This window comes from Chiroxiphia lanceolata, chromosome 1 (genome assembly GCF_009829145.1).
Source record: "Chiroxiphia lanceolata isolate bChiLan1 chromosome 1, bChiLan1.pri, whole genome shotgun sequence".
NCBI lineage: Eukaryota > Metazoa > Chordata > Aves > Passeriformes > Pipridae > Chiroxiphia > Chiroxiphia lanceolata.
The window spans coordinates 79,657,436-79,680,339 of record NC_045637.1 but is presented as its reverse complement, the minus strand read 5'-3'; the positions used below and the strand labels follow the sequence as shown (position 1 = coordinate 79,680,339).

The 22,904-nt window shown below is 36.4% G+C and overlaps 1 protein-coding gene across 4 annotated transcripts in view; it reads left to right on the top strand.

The window, feature by feature from the left end:
• Positions 1-22,904, top strand: part of CDH12 (cadherin 12) — a 532,655-nt gene that overhangs the window by 330,835 nt on the left and 178,916 nt on the right. The window contains exon 4 of one of the 4 annotated variants that reach the window (XM_032704962.1): positions 20,980-21,033. The exons of the other annotated variants lie outside the window; for them this stretch is intronic. The gene's annotated coding sequence lies outside the window, so the exon portion shown is untranslated. The remainder of the gene's footprint in view (positions 1-20,979; positions 21,034-22,904) is intronic. 4 annotated transcript variants of the gene reach the window in all.

Below are 22,904 nucleotides of genomic sequence, written 5' to 3'. Positions count from 1 at the left end.
TTACTGACCTGTGTTTAATAAACAAGAGCAATGATCTGTTACAACAGACCTAAACAATGGCTTTAAGCACTTTTAATGCAAAATCATGTTTCTGGCATTCAACAGTCACTCTCTGTCCTGGTTCGCTTTTGTGAGGTCAGTCAATGTCATTATGAATCCTCTTCTTCTCACCAGGGTCCAGTGCCATGAGGATAATATTCCTAACTAATATTCTGACATTATTCTGTTTAAAAAATTCTCAGCTTATACAGGCACTCCTGGAATATGAAGTGAAACCCTCAAAGGTGTTGACTCACCAACCACACAAGCATGCTGCAAAATTACGCATTAGCTCACACTGATTAAAATTGGTCTCATCTAAACAAATTAAGAGGCCTGATCTCTCATCCATATGCATGGATAATTCTCATTAGTGCTAATAGAGGGTATGTGCATACATGGGTGGGAGAACAGACCTCTGAGGATGATGGTTCAGTATCAGTTTGGTTTATTTCTGCAACAACAACAAAACATTCAGTGTTTAGTATTTCATTAATTTAGAGAAAGATCAAAGGATAGTAAGGTCAATAATGTACCTTTTCTTGTATCTTACTGTGGTAAATAGGCAAAATAATATATCTTATTTCTTGTAAGTTGAGAGGCAAGTAGTACTTTTTACCTACTCATTTTTATAGGGTCTGCTAACAAATTTAGATTTATATGTCTGTGTTTTCAAAGAGAAATAAGGAAAAAAACCCAAATCATTAATGGTACAAAATTTTATCCTCCTAAAACAGTGAAACATTGATGTACATTGTCTCTTAATGCCATCTTCATAATTTTACAAACTATAAATACCATTTACTGTATTTGAGCATGTTCTTGTGCTACATACAGCATATCAGCTCCGATACTATCTGAAGAACTCCCATTTAGTCATTTCATATTCACTTAAGTGTTCTCAGAACACATTCTGTCAAAACATTTTAAATATTTGTATAAAACTGTAAAAATAGTGTTGTGTATATGTTATCAGACAGTAGGAGCTTTGTTAGCATTCTTAACAGCCTGAGCTACACAAGGGTAGAAGTGGAACACATTACAGGGACTGATGCCTCTAGGGAGTTTGTTATCTGGGCACAGGGGCTTTTAGCAATCACCACCGAGAGAGGCTGGTCCGGATTTTTTTAATTGTAAGAAATTCTAAGTAAAAATTGATTGATTCATGAGTACTAAAACATACCAGTCATGGATTTTTGGCAATGCTCATACCTTTGGCTGCTCTTTTAAAGCTCCTATGCTGTTCCGTGATGGAAGACTGCAAAAAATGACCACGAGCATCTCTTTTCTACTGGGCACAATTTGAAGGGTCCCTGTCTGTATTACTGACTACCTAAACCTAAGATTCTAGTGGAAAACTAAGCCACTGGATATGATGAAGGACTACAAAACTGAGTATTTTAGAATAATTGTCATGGGTGAGGTAGACACAGGGATAGAACCATACTGCTTAGTGGCATATAATATAAAAGGTATTTATAAGTAGAATGGGGCCACTGTGCAAAGGTGTTCTCCATGAGGGGCTATTGTTATCACTGTTTGTTGCTTTCTAACAACATAGCTGATTCATATCAGCCACCAATGTTTTCATTGATGACATCACCTGAGGCCAATTTCTTTCCCTTTCTCTGTAGCTAGAGCCATTGTTACGTGGGTTACTATTACATCCTGACTTCATGCTCCAGTTGTCTTCCCAGGGCACAGTTTTGTTATGAGTTCATCTGTGCTTCTTTCTTTCTTTTCTCTGCATACCTAATCATTAGAGCAGGTCAGGTGTAGCCCAGAGCTTTGAAATAAGCCTCTCCATGCTAGTTTTTTGGCCTTAACTTGGTTTTGTAGCACATACCACAGTTATGTAGCAGTTCAGGCTGGGCACTAGGCAAATTCAGCCAAGGTCTCAATTACTTCAGAAATGCCTTCAGATAGGGTTTATCGTTTGGCAATTACTGTACTTTGTGAACATACTCTGAACTTGCCAGTGTGGGAAGGAGGCCTTTCATCAGTTTCTGATCAGAAAGATGCCCAATGAAGTGATACTTCTTCACTTTAACTTAGCCCAGCTTGTAACTTGAAACAATATAATCTGTTATATAACCAAGTCATCTAGACAATTTTGAAAGATATGGGATCTAATTAAGGCGAAGAACAGAATTTGGGTTTTTTTGGCCTTTTGTTAGTCTACAAAGACATCAACTCCCATGAATTAACAGAGGTAATAATGTGTATGAGTGGAAGTGGAGGCTTTAAAACAGAGTTTTATTCTGTGCAGTGCTTCATGGGCATTTGAGGAGGTCACTGTCCGTCTTAGTCACTTTAAAAATTGGGGTTAAAGCCTTAATGCAGAAAAAAGTGAATAATATGCACTTGCAACCTAGTCAATAATTGCTTTGATAGTGTGTGATCCAAAACCAAACCAGTTACTTTTCTATAACAGTTTAGAACGAGTGATGCCAGAGGAAAGACAAAAAAAAAAATAAAAATCCATCACTTTGATGGGATTTTGGGGGAATTTATCTTTAATTGTTAAAAAACAGTGAGTAAAACTGCAGGTTTTGTAATGTATGTTTCCTGCAAATGTGTCAGAGCTGGTTGCAGCTTAGAGTAGAGATCTTTGAAGTAATTCAGGTTTACCAAGAATGAGAATGACACAGAGAAAGAGGAGTGACAGTTTTGTTTTGCAAGGTCAACCAACTAAAACCAAGATTAATTACTTAAGATGAAGATGAGGCACGAAGTACTTCCATTTGCTTTGTGAATGAGATGTGTTCTGTGCTGCTGAACCCCACCCTATGGAACATGCTACCTCCTACACCAGGGACATCTCAGGAGCATTTCATCTGATTAAACCTGCTTGCTGGGCTGGTGGGCTGTCGGCATCTTCCCTCACTTCAGGTCTGGTTTTACATAGTTCCAGCTCTCTGCTATTGTATTCCTGAAGGCTGCCTGTAGCCAGCCTCTGCAGATTCTCATTTATGATTACGAAAGGGTATGGTAGGGCTGATTTTGTCTGGTAATTACAGGGAGGAAGAGAATTAAAGCTAAGTTAGACTGTAAACATAAGTTCTTTTCTGAAGCTGAGAAAAACCACAAACCAACAAAAAAAAACCAACCAGGCCAAATGAAAATAAGCATACTGTTTTATTTTTCCTTTTGATTATACAGTCTTTTTCTCATATTCTAATTCGACTCTCAAATATTTGTCTATATGAGGTGGAAACTTGTCTTCTTCCAGGAATTTAACTCAGGCAAAGCTGTGAACATGCTGTAGGTTCTAGAGAAATAAATTCCTATCCAACTGTTAATATAATTTATTAAAACAATTTCATTTAATCTTATCACTTAAAACAAATATGCATGTTTCATTAATTGACCAAAATAAATCAGTAGCAAAAATTTAGCTTTTGCAATTTTCCTTTAATAAGGAGAAAACAAGGACAAAGAAAAACAGAATGAGAGAGGGTTATGTGGGAGATTGTAAATTGATTTTTTTTTTTTTTGAGATTGAACATAAGGTTTCTATTTCTGTTAAATGCTGGCTCATTTGAGTATTTGTGCTGGTACAGGAAGAACATGCTGCTAACAAGATGAGTTGTAAGATGTCATTGAAGAAAATAAAAAATTCAAGAATATATTTATGGTTGAATTTGTTAAAATGAAAATGGATATATACATCAATATGAAGACTTGTGACAGGCTTAATAATTGTTTATACTTTTAAATGAGTGTAAGCCCTTAAAAAGGCAGGAGAGAGGGGGGTTGGATTTTTTTTTAAAACTATTTTTTCTCTGTAATATATCATATCTACTGCTTTAGAGTAAATGGAAATTTTATAATTTCCTAATCTTACACTAACGCTTTAATTACCATTCTGCAATCTGATCCATAGATTCCTTCTGACCATATAGAAGATAAGCTTCAGTCTTCTTAAAAATAGTACAAAAAATATGTTCATACAAACTTCTTTTGTGGAATTAGATCATTTGGTTATAATATTTCTGAAGATGACATTTTTCTTATACTGAAAGCCTGCTTTTTCCTCTCAGTTGTTCTTACTCAGGCAAAGCAATTTTTTTCAAAAAATGTGGTTCGGGTTAGAGGTGTTCATTAGCAGCTGAATTTCCTGCTGCTTCAGTGGTGGCAATAGGATGAGCTTTTTAAATGGTAAGGTTATTTTTCATTCAACAGTATTCCTTTAGTTCTTTATATATTAAAAAAATCCCACAAAAAATAGCACTGAACAGACTAATTCAGCTTGTGATTGGCACACAGTCTAGGAGACGATATATTTTTCTTTTCCTCAGTCCAAAAAGTCCTTCATTTTTCATACCACATTTCTTTTTAAGTAATATAGTTTAGACTGCCTACATTTTGGTACTTCAGTATTTATAAATCAGGTACTTAATGATTTTATTCTTTAGTCTGCCATTTAAAAAAGGTGGACAAGACAACTTTTGTGTACCAGAATGTTATATGAAATTTTAAAGAAAATGTGAATTCTTCATACAAAGTTCAAAGTTATATTAGGTTATAATGCACATGAATTTTTGAAAGAGATAATACAGAACCTTCACAATAGCATGATGGATGATTTCTTAACTTAAACTCGATTTATAGTTGACTCTGTGGTTCAAACAGCTAAATTCTAGATGTTACTTACTTAGATGGTGATCAGAAAAATGTAGCAGTTGGTGCCTGAAAATTTCTACTTACATGGGAATTTTCCACAGTCAGAAAAAGAGAGAGAAAAAGAGAAATGTTCAGGCCTAAGGATTTTAACAGCACTTAAACTTAACAACACTTAATCAGTAGCTTAATTTAATCAATTAAAAAAAATTCTAAGCAATTTACTATAAACACAGCAGTAACTCACTTATGGGCCTGACTTACTTAGGAATCTAATGTATTTTAGAATCTAAGAGTGCAACATTCATAGTACATTTTCTATGGCATATTTACACTTGCATACACACAAAACAAAAGGATTATGTACCTGTGAAAAATTCCCCTCAAGTTCCATGAAGTACTCACGTCAGATGCCTTTGCTTCTTCTCAACGGGCAAAGGGTTGAGCCTCGAGGCTCCATCTGTGTCAGTCCTCCAAGTATAGCAAATTTGAGAGTTCTCTGGCCCTGAGAGGTGTCCCCCTCAGGGACACCTGCAATCTCTCAGTCCATTGCAGTCCAGTAGGGCTCAAAGAGTCTCACTTAGGATCACTGTTTATAGGGTCGCAAGGGATTTCGCTTTAGTCATAGTAATTTTCTGTTCTGGTCACAATTTGGATCAGTAACTTTCTTTGAAAGTTCAGTAATAAAAACATTGTTCCCCTTGGGTTGTTACTCAGGCAAGAAAAATATGTTTCTAAGGCTGTTAGTTAAAAACCAGGAGCTCATTAGACAGCACTAGTTCCTGGGAGCAGACAGTGTTTCTGACAAGCCCAGGTGCTGTTCATCAAGGCTGATGCCTAACGAGCATTTCTGAGATGATAGTGCAGCCCAAGAAGGAGGAGGGGGGAAGGGTGAAGAACCACCACATGATGCTTGAAGGATACTTTTTTAAAGATTCTTTCTAGGCTAAACTAATTTTTTTTTTTCTCTATTAGGAATCGTGAGTGTCCTAGTCATGGTCTTACATATATCAGGCAGGGATGGAGACCAGATATTTAAAAAGAAAAGTAAATTAAAGCAGGTTGCATTATTCTGGTTCTCCCATCTGGGGTGCCATTTCTGATGGCTGAATGTGGATAGGGAGGGGGAACTCCAGTACCAGGGGTTTCTACAGCCCCAGACGCTCCCCTCCACCACACGGTCCCATGGCAGCCACAGAGACAGCACACAGGACATGGAGAGGAGGCAAGAGCGCGTTTATTGATGGGTTGGTTACATATATAGGTTTAGGAGGATTCACAGGGTAACCAATTACAAGTCTCAAGGGGCTTACAGGAACACCAGTTGCAGGAAGGGGTTAACAACCACTAGGAAGGGGTTAAAAAAGTCTAATGAGAAGACTTCTTGATATCTTCTCAGGACATTCCTGAGACAGAGATAGCACTTGCCGTGGGGGGTCTTGCGAAGAAGAAGCATGAGTTAGCCAAGAGACTGCAAAAAGCCATTTTGAAACATGTTTAAACAACAGTTTCTCATATACTACAGATTTACTGCCACACATTATTGTAAAATAATTGTGGGTTGGAAGCAGTGGAAGTCCAGTGATTTTGATGAAGACTTCATGGGGCTTTTTGAAGGACAAGAAATACATGAAATTCTCTAAAAGTCCTGCTGCAGGCCTTAGTTGAAAGGGATAGCTGGGTAGTTGGAATTTGCTTGAAGTGAGTGCTTTCATTGGTAAGCGGAATGCAACCCTTTGGAATGGAAGCCACAAAAACCCTGTCTTGTCACAAATCCTGATCCAAGACCAGTCTTGTAGTCAGGGTAGTGTGCTTTGTAGATCTTATTTTCCCAATCATGAGACAAAATGGCATTTCCCATTCTACTGGGAGCTTCAAACACAGTTGCTTCTGAGGGAGACCTTTCTTACTTCCTGTCCTCCCTTCTTTCATTATTTCTCCCCCTCTTTCTCCCACTTTTTTTTTGAATTTCATAATATAATTCCCCATACCTCAGTCCCTTATTTGTATGTCAGGCTTAATTTTGCTTTCTTATTTTGCTATATCTTTCCTAATTTATGTGAATGTAAAATACAGGAGACTTCCTTTAAATACCCTAGAATTAAATATTGCTGCATAAAACTTTTGTTTCTTTGTTTTCTGTTTTTTTAACTCTGACTACCCTGGTGACTTTTGCAACACAGGCAGATTTCATAGTCTTTGTAGAATGTAATTTAGGATCGGCTCTGAGATGAGCAGCAGATCTGTTAGCTATGCTCATGATAGACTCAAGAATGTACCTGTGCATTTCTAAAGGTAAAATGTATTAAAATGCTAAAAAAGTGAAAACCACTACAAAGAAACCTATCAAACAAAGAAACAAAGCCCTGTGAGATTTGAATAGGAGGGTGACCATATCCACATATCCACAGGATGTTCCCAAGGGCAAAGTCTCTGAGTTTGAAAGCATGAGGAAACCTCACGCTCCCTGAAAGCCCTCACTCTACAGATCTGCTGTGCCCTGATGATCTGCTGCTGCTACTGCCGTCACATGGGTCTGACTTGTTTCTTATAGAAGCAAAACTGTGTCAGGCCTATGCTTTTAGAGCAGCACCCTGTTCCTCCAGTGCACCTCACTGTGCCAGATCTGAGGCTGGCTCAGTTTCCTGAGCATTGCTGCATAATGTTGGACTATTTCAATGTAGACAGTGAAATTAAACTTCAAAGTTAAAATATCATGAAAATATAAAGTTAGTAATAGTTATGAAACATATAATTACAGAGGGGACTGAGATTTGTTTGACAAAAAAATATACAAAGAAAATCAGTTGTAAAAAATTAACACCATAGAGCAGAAAAAAAAATCAGAAAACATATCAAAATGCTTTTGTGTTTCACTTTTTTGGGAAGAGACTGTTGTAATATGTATCATTAGAAGGGGAATATGCAGTCCGATGAGTTTAAACAATTTTATTGATGCTAACGGGACTAATTTGAATCCTTAATATTAATTTCCATTTTGCTTTATTTGTTAGTGCTGCATGACCTGTTTTGTGTGTTTCTGTCTCTGATAAAGATTCTTTGCTCTTTCACAGAAGTTTCTTTTATGATATGTGTGTTCCACCAGGGAAGCATTTTCTTATGAAAAAAGAGTTATCAGCACTTTCCTTATCAATAATGACAATTTCGATACAGAAATATGTGTCAGATACAATCCAGAGATCCATGGCTCTGGGACAAATGAATGACAGTTGACTTTAGGTTTTAAGACTGGTTAGACAGTTCTCTATAGTACTTCTGAGAGTATACGGCCAGAAAGAGCAGTAGCGATGACATGAACTGAAGTGAAACCTAATTAAAGCCACTGCTGTCAACAATTCAACTGTACCAGGACATTTTCTCTACCTCTTTTGAAGTTAGAGGTCTCAGCTGAATGAAGCTAACCATTAGTCTACATATGTTAGGTGCATTTGGTTTTCATTATTCTCAAACTATTTCAATGATATAATGATACATATAGCATATATGTATACATATTAAATGTATACATATTAAATGTATACATATTAAATGTATGCATATTAAATGTATACACAATCTTCAAAAGGAAGAACAATTACAGTGGAGCAGGTCCAGGGTTCTTTGAAGTGTTCTAAATATACCCTTTACCCTGTGACCCTCCAAAATGCAGTGAGGTTGATGGAAACTTACTGTATTTCAAGAGCTGAAAGTAAATTCTTGAAACTTCTTGTAGAAGGGATGAAACAAATTGTATGCAAACTGTGATTCCCTTCTCAGTCATTAAAATATTCAGTCTCATAGTTTGGCTATTTTATATGGTTATATATTTTATATTTCATTTATCAACAAAGAGAGAGTATTGAGGGAACATCAGAAGTCACTAGTACTCCTTTCTGAGAAAAGTGAAATACAACATGATTCTGGAAATTACAGCTGAGTAAGCAAAAAATCCTGGAAGGTGGTAATTTTCATTTCACTGGTGCTTTTATGAAATCTTGTAATATAAGCAAAGATTCAGAAAAAATAAAATAAATATTAAAATAATTATCACATATTTTTTTTAGTCTGAGCTCAGTTTCCATCACACAGTCAGAGCCCAAAGTGTAGAAGGTTGGAAATGCATAGCACTGTGCAGACTGATTAAGAACATTGTAATGTAATGGTGTCTAAATGAAGTGCTGCTCATTTTCAGTTTTAATTTCATAAGCTCTGTTTCTGTTCTTCTCATTCCTTTTCAATGTCTCCTTTTTGTTGTATTCACTTTGGAGGGAAATTCAGGTCTTATGGAGATGTGCAGTTCAAAGAGGATAAGAATTTTACACACTGCATTAGCCAGTTGCTGCATGTCTAATTAACTAGAAATTAGCTACCTACTGTGACTCGGTATCAGAAGTGGACTGCTAGAGTTTTATCTTTATTGCCTTAATAGGACAACCATGCTGTACATGCATATATGCTTTTGTTTAATATTGCTGTCTAAAGAGATTATTTGTTAGAACGAATCTTGTATTCTTTTTTGAGCATGAGAGGTAATAGTGAGAACCGAGCTGCTGTTGTATACCAGTTGTTGGCAAAGCTATCTCTTTGTGGGGGCACAGTTTAGAATCTACAGCCTACAGCCCCAGTTCTTTTTCTTGACAATTGTTTGACCTTCAAAATCTAGTTAAAAATCTCTGGAAAAACATACAGACAACTTCCTAGCAGCTTCTGACATTAACACTCTCATTCACATGTATATTTTAATGTCCTTACCACTTACATACTCTACAAAATATAAGTCATAACATAACATTTATTTTTTTTCAACCAATGGATTCTGAGGTGGTGTGCTTTATGCTTACCTCACCTCCTTGTTAGTGTTTCTCTACATTAGTGTATATAATAGGAAGACCTATATATTTATTAAGGCTATAAATCAAAACAATAATACTCTTGTACCGACAGATATGTCCAACAAGTCTAGTCTGTGTCTCTCTTCACTTAGTGGCCCCTTAGACATGAGCAGTGTTGACTTTGTTGTCATAGTAGTCTGCTCCTTATGGCCTTTCCTCCTGTGTCTTCTTTTGCCTCTTGCCTCTAATATGGCAGCAGCATGTCTGTCATGTAGTACATTTGGAATTGTTTCTGCAATACCACTGCATTACATCATGTCATATTTTACAAGTTTTGTGCATCTAGTCACATAAGCAAATGCATCATCTGTATATCTACCATGTGAAGGACAGATCAACCTCATTTTTTTGTCTTATGAAATTGGTTTCCTGGTCAAGTAAAAGATCAAGAATTATTTCCTTGAATATTAGCATAAGAAACTATGTGGCTTCCTGAGCTATATAAAAGGTCTAACGTGGATGGTGAAGAAAACATCAGAAGGTATGAAAAAAAAAAAGGCTGAAATAATAATCCAGCTCATTATTATATAATTCAGTAGTGTATATCAAAGAAATCATACACCTCGAATTGAAATTTAAACCTTCTTATTAAATCTATGTGTAATTAAATCCAGAGGTGCTTCTTTTTGTTTTAATGTCACCTTCCTATCAACGTGCATTCAAAAAATTTTCAGGCATAGTCTAACTAGTCATAAATCATCTGATTTATGACCTGTAACTTTATGGACTGATACAAAACTAGGTCACTTTTCAATATGTATGATATTTTGTTCGTAACTGAAAGAATAGTATTTGAAAGAGATGCCACGTTATGATACTTACTGCTCAAAACCCACAAAGTAAATTCTTACCAAAAAGAAATGAGATAGAAAACGAACACGTGGAAATCTATGTTCTGCTCCATTTGCATCTGACTGATAGCTTTAACTAGAAATTTAAAATAGAATGAAGAGTAGAAACTACTTATGATCAATTATTTGAATTTTCGTTATTGTTGCATCTCAAAACACTAAAGGGAAAACACTAATGGCCTGAGCTTTTCTGTGGTAGAAAAACACTCTTACCTGAATTTGCTTTTAAGTGTCCTTGAGTCAGTCTGATGTGACCAGATCTACTGTAGGACTTGAAAAATGGCATTTTTAGTTCTTTTCTTAGATATATGACTTGAAAGCCCAAGGAACTGAGATGGATTAATGCCAATTTAAATGAATCCATAAGTGTATGGAAGAGATACAAAAGAATAAGCCAGGCACTTTGAGACACTATCTAAACTTATTAAATACACATGCCAGAGTGCTCTGCTTGGATTTCAGAACATTCCTGTCACTTGTTCCTTGTTTGTTCCTACAGGCTATTTTGCAGGCTCGAAGGGTAAAGACCCTTCCCAAATCTTCGTTCGCGAAGACTGGCCATACTGATACTGGTTATATGCACTTGGCTATGAGATTTGTCACGTTTTTTTTCAAAAGGTGAAAATTATGGCTAGGAAACCACCAAATAGAATTCCGATCGCTACCAACAAGCCCAGAGAAGATACGTGCAGAAGAAGTACACACACAGTTCAGTGCTGGGAATAATAAAATCCCTGGCATTTAGTCTACAGACATGAATAAATGCAAGCCTATCTGGAAAACAAAGTAAGCACTGTAATAGTCTGTTGCTTTGTAAAGGTTATGATGTTTAGAGTCTGGAAAAAGGGTAATACTTTGACAAGATAAAAGTTTTGAAGAGCTGCAACTGATGAATATTATCTGCATAGGGAAAGCTCTTATAAATTTCAGACTGGGCACTTCTACATTAGAAACAGTGAAATAGTTACCAAGCAGGTGACAAGGGAGTAATAAGGTAAAATTCATCATACGTAGTGCCAATTTTACCCATATTATTACAGTATTTGAACTGCATGTGTAGGTTAATAAAGGGGGAAAAGTGTGACAACTTGTAATAAAGTCTTGGTAAAAGAGCTGAAATCGTCAAGAGACTGTTTTTATTATATTTTAGGAGATGTGAAGTACTTCAGAGTTCACAAAGAAAGACTCCAACCTTATCCATGATTCATATAACTAGGAGGTTCTCCTTTTCCTCAGGAAAATTGAAATTCCATACTTAATTTTTTTTTAATAATGAGCAGATGACATATTTTAAATATAAACCCTAACAAACAAAACCAACCACCAAAACACTTGTACCTCCAAAACAAAATTATGATGGAATTCTTTTTGTATCTAGAAAGACAAACAATTAAAGAAATGTGAATAAGACCTCCTCCTGATAAGAAAGAAGAAATTCTAGCAGACATACTTTTTTAATGCTTCTAATAAAACAAAATATACTCTCAGATTAGGTCTTGGATTGCTTTTGGCATCTAGGATATCTTCTGGGAAAGAAAACTTTTTTGATATCATTGAATTGGAATGGCTAGGGTTAGAAGGGACCTTAAAAATCATCTAGTTCCAACCCCCCTACAATGGGCAGGGCCATCTTTCACTAGAACAGGTTACTCAGAGCCTCATTCAGCCTGGCCTTGAACACTTCTATGGATAAGTGATACAAAAGAAAAAATACTGGGCACTTAATCTGAGGGGAAGAAACAAATGAAGGAGGATGACCAGCACTGGGAAGAGCTAAACATTTAGACTATAAGCAACACAAAAAGCAGAAATAGGAAAAATAATAAACAGGGGAATAATAACTAGGGAAAACAGAGGAAAAAGTAATAAGGAAAATAGTAAATAAAACAAGCATCCAAAGATATCTAAAGATATTTATATCCATCTCTGGAATACATGCTTTAGCAATATATGAGTACAACACATCCATGGTTTAGTAAGTACAGGAGAAATCCCCATTTTTTGATTTTATTTTTGACTCTAGAAGATAAATATACTGTAACTTTCAGGATTTTTAGAAACTGGAGTTTCTATTAAACGATATTTTTATATGAAGCAAACATTCAGGTTGTCTGCTGATTTTTCCAAGTAGGGTACTCGTACACATAATTTGCCTGGTATTTTGCAATAATAACATCAAAGAGAAGACTCTTCTTTGGTAAATAAAATATGAACAAAAGCTGAAAAGAAATATTTTCAAAATGAGAAAGGTATTTCAGCCATGATCCATGGAAATGTATAAAAATATATAATTTTACAAAAGGATATTAAAGATTGCTGAAATTGATTGTTATTGATCTTTCCACTAGTAGCTTGCTGAAAAGATCTTGCAGAGTGTGAGATGCTGCACAAATCATAAAGTTTTACAACATTTTAGATGTTCAGGGAGGAAAGACAGGAATTTGATTACAGACCTGTCATTCAATGCAGTGCAGTCCTACAGGAACTGAGCATGAGACACTGCAGGCTGTAGTTAAGTCATTAGAGCCTGGGAATTTATATACATTCCCTTTCAGAGTAACCCCATATGTCACTGTTACTACAAACTAGGATTTTAAACAAAGACAGCAGACTTGTTACTCTGTGTCACTGCAGAAAAACATATTTTTGTAACAGTTCATGAAGGTTACTTGACTTAGAAGAAAAAGGTTTGACCTATTTATATGAACCTTAGCTACACAAGGAAATAGAATGAGCTGTAAAAGCCCATTGCATAGGGTGACAGTACAGGCTACAGATTACAGAGTCTAAAGTAGTGGTTAGTAAATCAAATAATGCCTCTTACTCAGCAATTGTAACATTCCTTGCTTCCAAAAGAACAGTGGGTATCTTAAATTTGTAAAGAACATTCCTTGCCAAATTCCTGGAAACCTTTTCCATTTCATTCATGGTATGGAAGAATCACTCTGTAATGAGATCTTATAAAGGACATGTTTTTCTTTATAAAAATACAGTTTTTCTTTATCCCATTCACAAGCAGAAATTACAGGGGTGTAAAAAATAATCCAGCAACCCACAAGTAACAAGAGTGTTGCAGTTTTCAGCTGCTGTCCTGTACTGTCATATACTGAATTAACAAAATGACAGATTGCCAATAAAACTGAAATAAACACATTCTAGGACAGCATGAACAATATGAGAAAAGATGTTGATTCGTTGGGCTGTGTCTTCTATTGGTAATGGAGAGTGTGTAGCTAGATGACTCCTAGTTAGGAAAAGAAAACGCAAACACAAACTAGCTAGTTATATTTTATGAAAAATCTGACTCCTTTGAAAGGCTGACACAAAACAGACAGGAAAGTAATGCTCAAAATGTAGGATTTTACTCACTACCTTCTTAGTCTGAAAAAATTACTCTTACTCTGTTAGTTGACCCCCAGACAGCAACTAAGCAACACACAGCTGCTCACTCACTCCCCACTGCAGGATGAGGGGAAGGGAATTAGAAGGGTAAAAGAAAGAAAAATTGTGGGTTTAGACTAGAAAAATTCAATAATTGAAATATAATAACACCAACTATTATTATTGTTATTGTTATTGTTATTATTGTTTAATGAAAAAGAAAATAATAAAGATAGTGAAATAAAACCCAGGAAAGAAAAGTGATGCAACGAACAGTTGCTCACCACAAACAAACCAATGCCCACCCAGTCCCCGAGCCCATTCAGGTCCCATGGCCAACCTTCCCTCTTGTTTATTGCTGAGTGTGATGCCATATGATATGGAATATCCCTTTGGTCAGTTAGGGTCAGCTGTCCTGGCTGTGTCTGTTCGAAACTCCCTGTGCACCCATAGACTATTCGCTGGTGGGCTGGTGTGAGAAGCAAAAAAGGCCTTGATTCTGTGTAAGCACTGGTCAGCAGCAACAAAAACATCCTTGTGTTATCAACGCTTTTCCAGCACAAATCCAAGATGAAGTCCCATACTAGCTACTCTGGAGAAAAATAACTCCACCCCAACCCAAACCAGCACGCACTTCTGTGTTGCTATGATCTTTTCTGTTTGGTAATATGGAAATGAAAAAACTATTTTGACATTTCATTTTAAGATTTCATGCAGCAAAATACTGAAGGACTTGTGTAAAAAAATTAAAAATTAAAAGTAGGCTTCTGTAGGAGTCAGTAATCAGCATAATTCACAAAAAACCTCGAAGTGACAGTAGCAGCATGCACGAATGAAGGCAAAAGAGCTAGGTCTGCTTATTATTGTACAGATAAATATGGCTTAGAAAAAGACATTGATGATCAGTCACCCGAGAATGACTAATTACTACTATATTTTATCTTAACAGTAATGAGCTACATATCTGTATAACATTGAAATGTTTGTCAGTTATATTTTTCAATATAGAAGAAAAAAGATACAAAATTAGTAGTGTTTATTGATTGTATATCACAAAAAGTATATCAGTGGTTCACCAACGGAAGAGAGGAGATGGCTTTTCTCTCTGACTGAGTAAAACGTTGTTAAATGGTCAGTCAAGCACAGGGTATAAAAAACAGACATATCTAAAGAAGCAGAAAAGTTCTTATTTTACTCAAAAAGCAGAGTCAGTTGATTTTCTATGTAGGTACCAGGTATAGTAAGTTTCCAGGAGAAAGGCTGATTCTGCCTGGGTGAATTGAGAGATTTGAAGGGGGAACATGGCTAAAGGAGTGTGACTTTTCACCAAAAGGTAATGATTTTTGATGAAAGTGGTAAAACAGAGGTTCTCTCCAAAGGTGCTGTCTGGGATATAAAGCAAGAAAGAGATTATGAATACTTCTGCCATCTTTCCTGCAAGAGCATGGCAGCTATATCTGGTTCTGAGAGGAGGAAAAGGAATGTTCTTGTTTAATCTTCACTAAATAGACCAAGTTTCTCTTGTGAGCGCATTTAAAAGTAGTAGAGTGAAAAGAAGAAAAAAAAATGAAAGAGGGGGATTATGTATTTTGCTTTAACTTGGATTCAGTTAAAGTGATTTTTAAATGTGTTGGTAGCTGCTTGCCACTAAGATATTATGAACATAAGGATAGGAGGAAGCTAAACATTATCTCTCCAACAGTGTTTGGAGCATCCAGTAGCGTGAGTCTCCATTTCATCTCCATAGATCAGGCACCATAAAGATCAGAAAAGAAGGTGTGACCTTATACAAGAAATTTACTTTGATGCCTAAAGATCATTAGTTTTTTGTTTACTTTTGTTCTTTCAGCTGTATATACTTCCTAGTGATTATCACGTTACTGGTAGTTAAAATATCAGAGTATAAGGTCAGCTTAAGCGCTCTGAAAGTGTAGATAGTTTGGGAACTGAATAAGAAAACCAATTTTTGATCAATATATAGAAATCAAATTCAAGATGATACTTACTATGATGAATAAGTACTACTAAAAAAATATGATCAGTTCATCTTGCAAAAATGGCACATATGCTGTAGGATAGAAAAGAGCAGCATATATTAACCAAAAGCAGCAAATTACACACAGTGTTATTAAGATGTAATTGTTATAAACAGAGGTTTTATAGAGGATAGTTATCCACTCTCTGTAGGGGGGAGAAGAGATCAATAGTATTCATGACAGAGTGCACTTGAATAATCAAGTTTCTTAATCTTTTTTACACAGAATAACTTGCCTTTGAACACTGCACAATTTAGAATAGCCACAAATTATAACTCAACAAATAAATTGCTGTGCATTTTCTGTAGGTTGAGATCAACCTGAAAAAATGAAATGAAGTATAGCTTTTCTGTTTTTTCCTTTTTATTTTCTTTTTTCCTTTTTTTTTTCCCTCTGTATGGTTTTCCTTCATCGAAGTCTCATTGATTCGTGCTCTCATGGAGCGTCTAAGATATTAACAAAACTGATGGTCTTTTGGATGCTTTCTTTTTGATTAAGTGTGGGCATTTTAAGGTTACACATGTGATAGCTCTTAAAACCAAATGCATGTTGCATGTTCTGTGTGTGTGACTCTCTGCAACATGAAGGCATCAACAAGTCACCTAGTTTTTAAGTAACACTAACATCTATTTAACCGATTTTGTAATCTTAGAAGTTTTTAAAAATTACATAACCTTTTAAATAATAACCTTTTGATTTTTAAATTCATCACATAAAGCCAAGAAGGACTAAGTTAGTGTTGAACAGCGTTGGATTTAGTTCAAATCCTAGTTCTGCTTGCCTCAGTGGATTTTTTCAGATCACTTCTCTCTACTTTTGATTCCTTCTTTGTGAAACGTAGTTGCGGATATTCATATTCTATGAGCATCTGTCAAGATGTTTTATTCATTAATGCCTATAAAGTCATGTGCTACAAGCTGAAGCATTTATTTATATTATATATATGAGCGTATAAAAGAACAGTCCTACTATATACACTACTCAGTACTATTTGCATCACTATTTAGTTTTTTTTTTTTTTTTTTTGTCTTTGGAAGATTACGTAGTAATCTTATGTAGTAAGATTATATTTTATGTAGTAAATACATCTTTTTCTTTAATCTTTAAAAAGTTTTATGTGCTTATTGTTCACCACCATCAAACTGTGCTATAAATAACCATACTGCTATATTATAAGTTTCTTCAAATTGTGTTCTCTTTACTAGTTATTAGTTCCACAAATGTGGTGTTGTTTGTGAGATCATTTGGTTTTTTCTTCCCAAAAAGGACTAAAAAATTTGAAAACCAATTTTTGGGTTGTAATGTATATTTTTATTGGTCCACCTGCCTTAACGTTACCACGCTGTGTCAGCTTTAGAGTACTTTTAATGAAATATTCAGGAATAAAGTTGAGGATAGCAGTAGTAAGATATCTATTAACATTGTAGCTGTAAATCTTACAGTAGAATTTCACTTGCATCGGTATTTTCACAAGGTGCATACTAAGTGTGTCAGATGCAGGGGACATAAACTCTTTTTCCTTCTAATGTAAGCACTGCCAAAAACCCTTTATGATAAATATTATGAACTGGCTTTTAAAGAACAGCATATGGAGGATGTCCATGAAAGGACATTATCCCACATAGAAAAGAAAGCTTAGCAAACTCCGTATGTGAAACATAAAAAAATGTTACCTGTATCTTCCTCCAATGCAAAACTGAATGGGGTATTATTCATTTTTGTTTCCTCAACTGTGAAAAGATTTCAGAAACATTCTCCTTTATTATATTATTTTTTGTGGTTGCAAAAGACTACAGTATGAATGTCAAAGAATGAAGTTTTACTTACCTTGTGATTGACAGGTTTGTTAGAAGAATATTTTTATCTTTTTTTCTCTCTTCCTTCTTCCACTCTCTTCTCTCTTTTACTTGTCGTTTCCCTAGTTGACTCTAGTGTTTGGAAAATAATGTTTCCAGTGTTTCAGCTTCTAACTGAGAAATAGTTTTGTGGAATGAGCGAACACGTGCTTTTGAACAGAGAAATAAGTAGAACGAAAAGCACCATCAGGAAAAATGGTCCATAGTGACCAAAGGAATGTCATGCTGTTTACCCAGGGCAATGTGTGTTCGCAGCCCACTGTACTTTGCAGCTGTTCTGAATAGAAGATATACTAACTGTCCTAAAATATGTGATCTACAGTAACCATATGCAGAAGGAGGAGTCATAAGAAATTTAAAGGCTTTATAAGAAGTGTTCACAGAATTGCAATTACACTATATCCTATAAGTAAATTTCCTGAAATCATTGATTAAATTATTGAAATTTGCAGTACAGACTGTTTATGATGTTTTTCAATCTTTCTAGTATAAGAAAGAGAAAACTAAAGAATCAGTTTTTCAGGACATTAGAGACTCTAGAAGTTCATTTCAGGTGGAACCAGTGTATACCGATTCTTTTTTTTTTTTTTAATCTTTCCTGCAAGCTACATTTTCTTCTGAAATAAAATGAAATTTTAAAATGCCTGCAGATCCTGTGATCACAAAGGTTTGTTTCCTCATCCATATAATTGCTGTAAAATGGATTCCACAGAAGCAGAAAGAAAAATGGTAAATTATTTGTTGAATTTTTTTCAACATCATTTTCACAAATATTCTTCTCTTTATCCTTTTTCCTGATCAGCTTTAGCAAAACAAAAGGGAGTCAAAGAAATCACGGAAATGGATTATAACCAACTGATGTGCTGTTGACTTCACGCCTTATGTAGGTGCAACAGAAATTTAGATTTTTCATTAGCATCCAGTTTGTCTATTCTTCTTTTTCCTGATGTTTGCCCATCCTTTCTCTGTTCTTTTTGAGAAAAAATGGGGAGTGAAGGTGGGGTTACAGTTTAGTCTGTGATTCTTCTTCTTAGAGGACTGGTCAGTCAACAACCACATGAAGTTGAAAGGGAAACTGACAGATTCTGTGCCTTGGATGGGGTAATCCCAGATGTACGCACAGACTGGGGAACGAGATGCTGGAAAGCAGTGCTGTGGAAAGGGACCTGGTTAACAGCAAATTGAATATGTAGTGCCCTGGCTGCCAGAAGGGCCAAATGTGTCCTGGGGAGCATCAGGCAAAACGTTGCCAGGCAGTTGAGGGAGGTGATTGTCCTGCTCTGCTCTACACTGGTGCGGCCTCACCTTGAATATAGTGTCCATTTTTGGGCACCACAATATAAGAAAGATATTAAGTTATTGGGGAAAGGAGGGCCATGAGAATGATGAAGGGTCTGGAAGGGAAGCTGTATGAGGAGTGGTTGAGATCACTTGGTCTGTTCAGCCTGGAGGAGACTGAGGGGAGACCTCACTGCTGTTTACAACTTCCTCGTGAGGGGAAGCCGAGAGGCAGACACTGATCTCTTCTCAGTGGTGACCAGTGACAGGACCTGAGGAAACGGTCTGAAGTTGTGTTAGGGGAGGTGTAGGATGGGTATTAGAAAGAGGTTCTTCACTCAGAGAGTGGTTGGACACTGGTTTCCCAGGGAAGTGGTCACAGCACTAAGCCTGCCAGAGTTCAAGAAGCATGTGGCTGATGCTCTCATTAACATGGTATGACTCCTGGGGATAGTCCTGTGCAGGGCTAACGGTTGGATTCAATGATCCTTGTGGGTCTGTTCCAACTCAGTGTATTCTGTGACTCTGTGATTCTTTCTCATCCACACCTTTTTTTTTTTTTTTTTTTTGTGCTATTGTTCCAAACTGTGTGAATGCTGTACTTTAAACTGTATGTTTCTAGGCTTGTTAATCAGCTTAAGCAGATTTTTGTGTCATTTACATTGATAAAAATCTGTAGCAATGCCTTGCTTGTCCTTGGTGCTTGTCTAGAAGTCTATCTGTGTACCTGAAACCCAGATCTTTTATCTCTTTTAATTTTTAAGGTCTGATCACTGCTCAGGAGAAAATGTGTTGTCAAATCGTGCTAGTTTGAAAGATCCCAGATTCAGTTTGTTTTGTGCCTAGTGAACAATGAAGTGTCAAGTCACAGAAGTCTGTTACTGTTTATTGAGTTAAATGATGTTACTAAAAAAAAAAAAAAAAAGAAGAAAACAAACCAGCAAACCAGAACAAAACAGCAAAAGAAATATTTTCTATTGGTTTGCCCCATTCCCCACATTGACTTTATTTTCCTCTGAGCTCCAAAATGTTTGTGCAAAGGCAAAAAGCACATCTGCCTCCTTGAGAGGATTCTGTTTCAAGCAATGTCATAACCCATCCAGGCTCTCAAAGTGACATGCAAGACTTTCCTTACCCTTCTTTCTCCTCTATGAAACATTTTACGATGGAAAAGGAAGTGTTTGGATCCTCCGGGTGATTTCTGCTCAGCCAAGCTAATTCCACTATCCGTTAGTCATGTTTACATCAGGCTAATAGCTAATAACTCATGTGGAACTCTGTAACCATCTTTAATCTTGTTCTTCATCCAAGCCAGTGCTCCAGGAGCCCAGCTTTCTCAGATTATTAATGGTAATGGGTAAGTGTCCTGTCAGGCTTCTGCTCACAGAATCACAAAGCGGCACAAGGTCAGACCTTTCAGACCAGCTCTTTGGCATGACATATGGTAATCCCAAGTACCCTTCCTCCTAAGGGAAAGAGCTGACTATCTCATACAGAGTCTCAACACAGTAATTGTTCTCGTGCAACATATGTAAACCATTACATAGTTGAATTTTCATTTCTGAAAATGTTGGAGATGGAGAGGGAGAAAATAGTGACTGATGAAAACTATGCTGTCAGCTTAGTGGCAGGTTGTTTATATCCAAGTGAGTCTTTTTTGTAGTAATATGATCTTACAGAAGATTTCAGAATCCCAGTAGGCACACAGATGCCAAAGAATGCTCTCCAAATGAAGTAAAACATGGATGACACACTGTAAAGAAATTACTTTATAATACTTTCCTGTCTGACTTGTACCACCAGTAATACAGAGCAATAATCATTTTATATTAATTTGGTAAAATGTTTAGGTATGAGTACTTGAAGATATGAATAGTTACTATAATTTTCATGCATGTTTATGTAGACAGCAAAAAATTTTTAGTGTCAGTACAAAAATGTCAAATAACAGATTTAACCTTAGACTCTATTGGAGAAACTGAAGTACAGTGAAGAACTTATTTAAGCTGTTTCTATTCAACAGGGCAAGTCTGTTCTATTGTTACAAACAGAATGAGTGAGTGTAAGCAACTTCAAGGTAAGTGATCATACTTTTCATCCTAGACAGTGCTCAAAAATCCTGTCTTTACTGAATTAAGACGATGTGCAAGTATCCTGTCAAGCTTCAGTTTTTGGAATCTGAACAGACCAAGAGCAGACCTTGCTTAGGAACCTGTAGTTTATGCAGTCCTGAAATACTGAACATACCTACAGGGATGTTACTACTTTTGTGATTTTTTTTGTTTGTTTGTTTTAAAAAAAAAACAACAAACCAACCAAAAAATTTAAAAACCTCCACCAAAATTATTTGGTCATGTAAGTCTGTCAGGAATGAAAAATAGTTTTGGATTAAAATAATCCCTATACTATGTGCATGTACTATGTTCTGCAACAGTGTCTTATCCATCCCAATGTAAAATCTTTCAGCTTGAAATAGGTAACCTGACCCTTAACAGGTATCTACAAGCAGATAGTTGAATAAAAAGGAAAATACAGGTATATAGTGATATCTGTGAACTTGTGTATTGTCTCTTGGTGGAAATGGAAACAATCTGCTAGCTCAGTTAATCTTTAAAATTTGACTGTATCACCTTATTCTAAAGAACAATTAAAATTAACATGAATATGCATAATGGACTTGAAAATATCTTCAGACATTTGAGTTGGTCATTTAGAAGCAAAATCTCTTTTCTTCCCCTTTTTCTTTCAAAACTATTCATAGAACTACAGAATCATAGTATAGTTTGAGTTGGAAAGGACCCTAAAAATTTTATCATTCAAACCGCTCTGCTATGTGCAGGGATACCTTCCATTAGACCAGGTTGCCCAGGGCCCTGTGCAACCTGGCCTTGAACACTTGCAGGGATGGGGCATCCATCACTTCTCTGGGCAACCTGTTCCTCACTACCCTTTGAGTAAATAATTCTTCCTAACATCCAATCTAAATCTTCCCTCTTTTACTTTAAACCATTCTCCCTTCTCCTGTCACTATCTACCCATGTAAAAAGTTTCTCTAGATCTTTCCTATAAGGTTCCTGTAAGTACTGGAAGGCTACTAATAAGGTTTCTCCAGAACCTTCTCTTCTCCGGGCTGAACAATCCCAACTCTCTCAGCGTGTCTTCACAAGAGAAAGGTTTCAGCCCTCTGGTCATCTTCATGGCCCTACTCTGAACTTGCTCTGACAGATCAGTGCCCTCCTAGTGTTGAGGGCACCCAGAGCTGGATGCAGCACTCCAAGTGGGGTCTCACAAAAGCAGAGTAAGAGGGACAGAATCACTCCCTCAACCTGCTGGCCATGCGGCTTTTGATGCAGCCCAGGACACAGCTGGCTTTCTGGGCTGCAAGTGCACATTGCCTGCTCATGTCCAGCTGCTGATCCACCAGCACCCCCAAGTCCTTCTTGGCTATTCTCTCTCAATCCCTTCATCTTCCGGCCTATATTGATAATGGTGGTTGCTCTTACCCAGGTGCAGCACCTTGCACTTGGCCTTGTTGAACCTCATGAGTTTCCTGTGGGCCTACTTCTCAAGTTTGTCCAGGTCCCTCTGAATGGCATCCTGTCCTTCAGGTGTGTCAGCCACACCACTCAGCTTGGTCTCATCTGCAAACTTGCCGAGTGCATTTCATCTTGCTGTCTACGTCATTGATGAAGATATCAAAGAGTACCAGTCCTAAGACAGAGCCCTGTGGGACACAATATGGATAAAGTATTTTTTTTAAATAATAAACAACCCTCAAAGTCAAATACTATGAAAACTAAATTCTGCTAAGCATTATTCATTATTTTTTGATACAGAATGAAGTGTAATCTGTTTAACCTAATTATCTTTATTGTTTCCCTTTCTTAAATTAGAAACACCACAATTTGAGGGGCAGTGATTTGGTAAGACAGAAATCTTAACTGATTT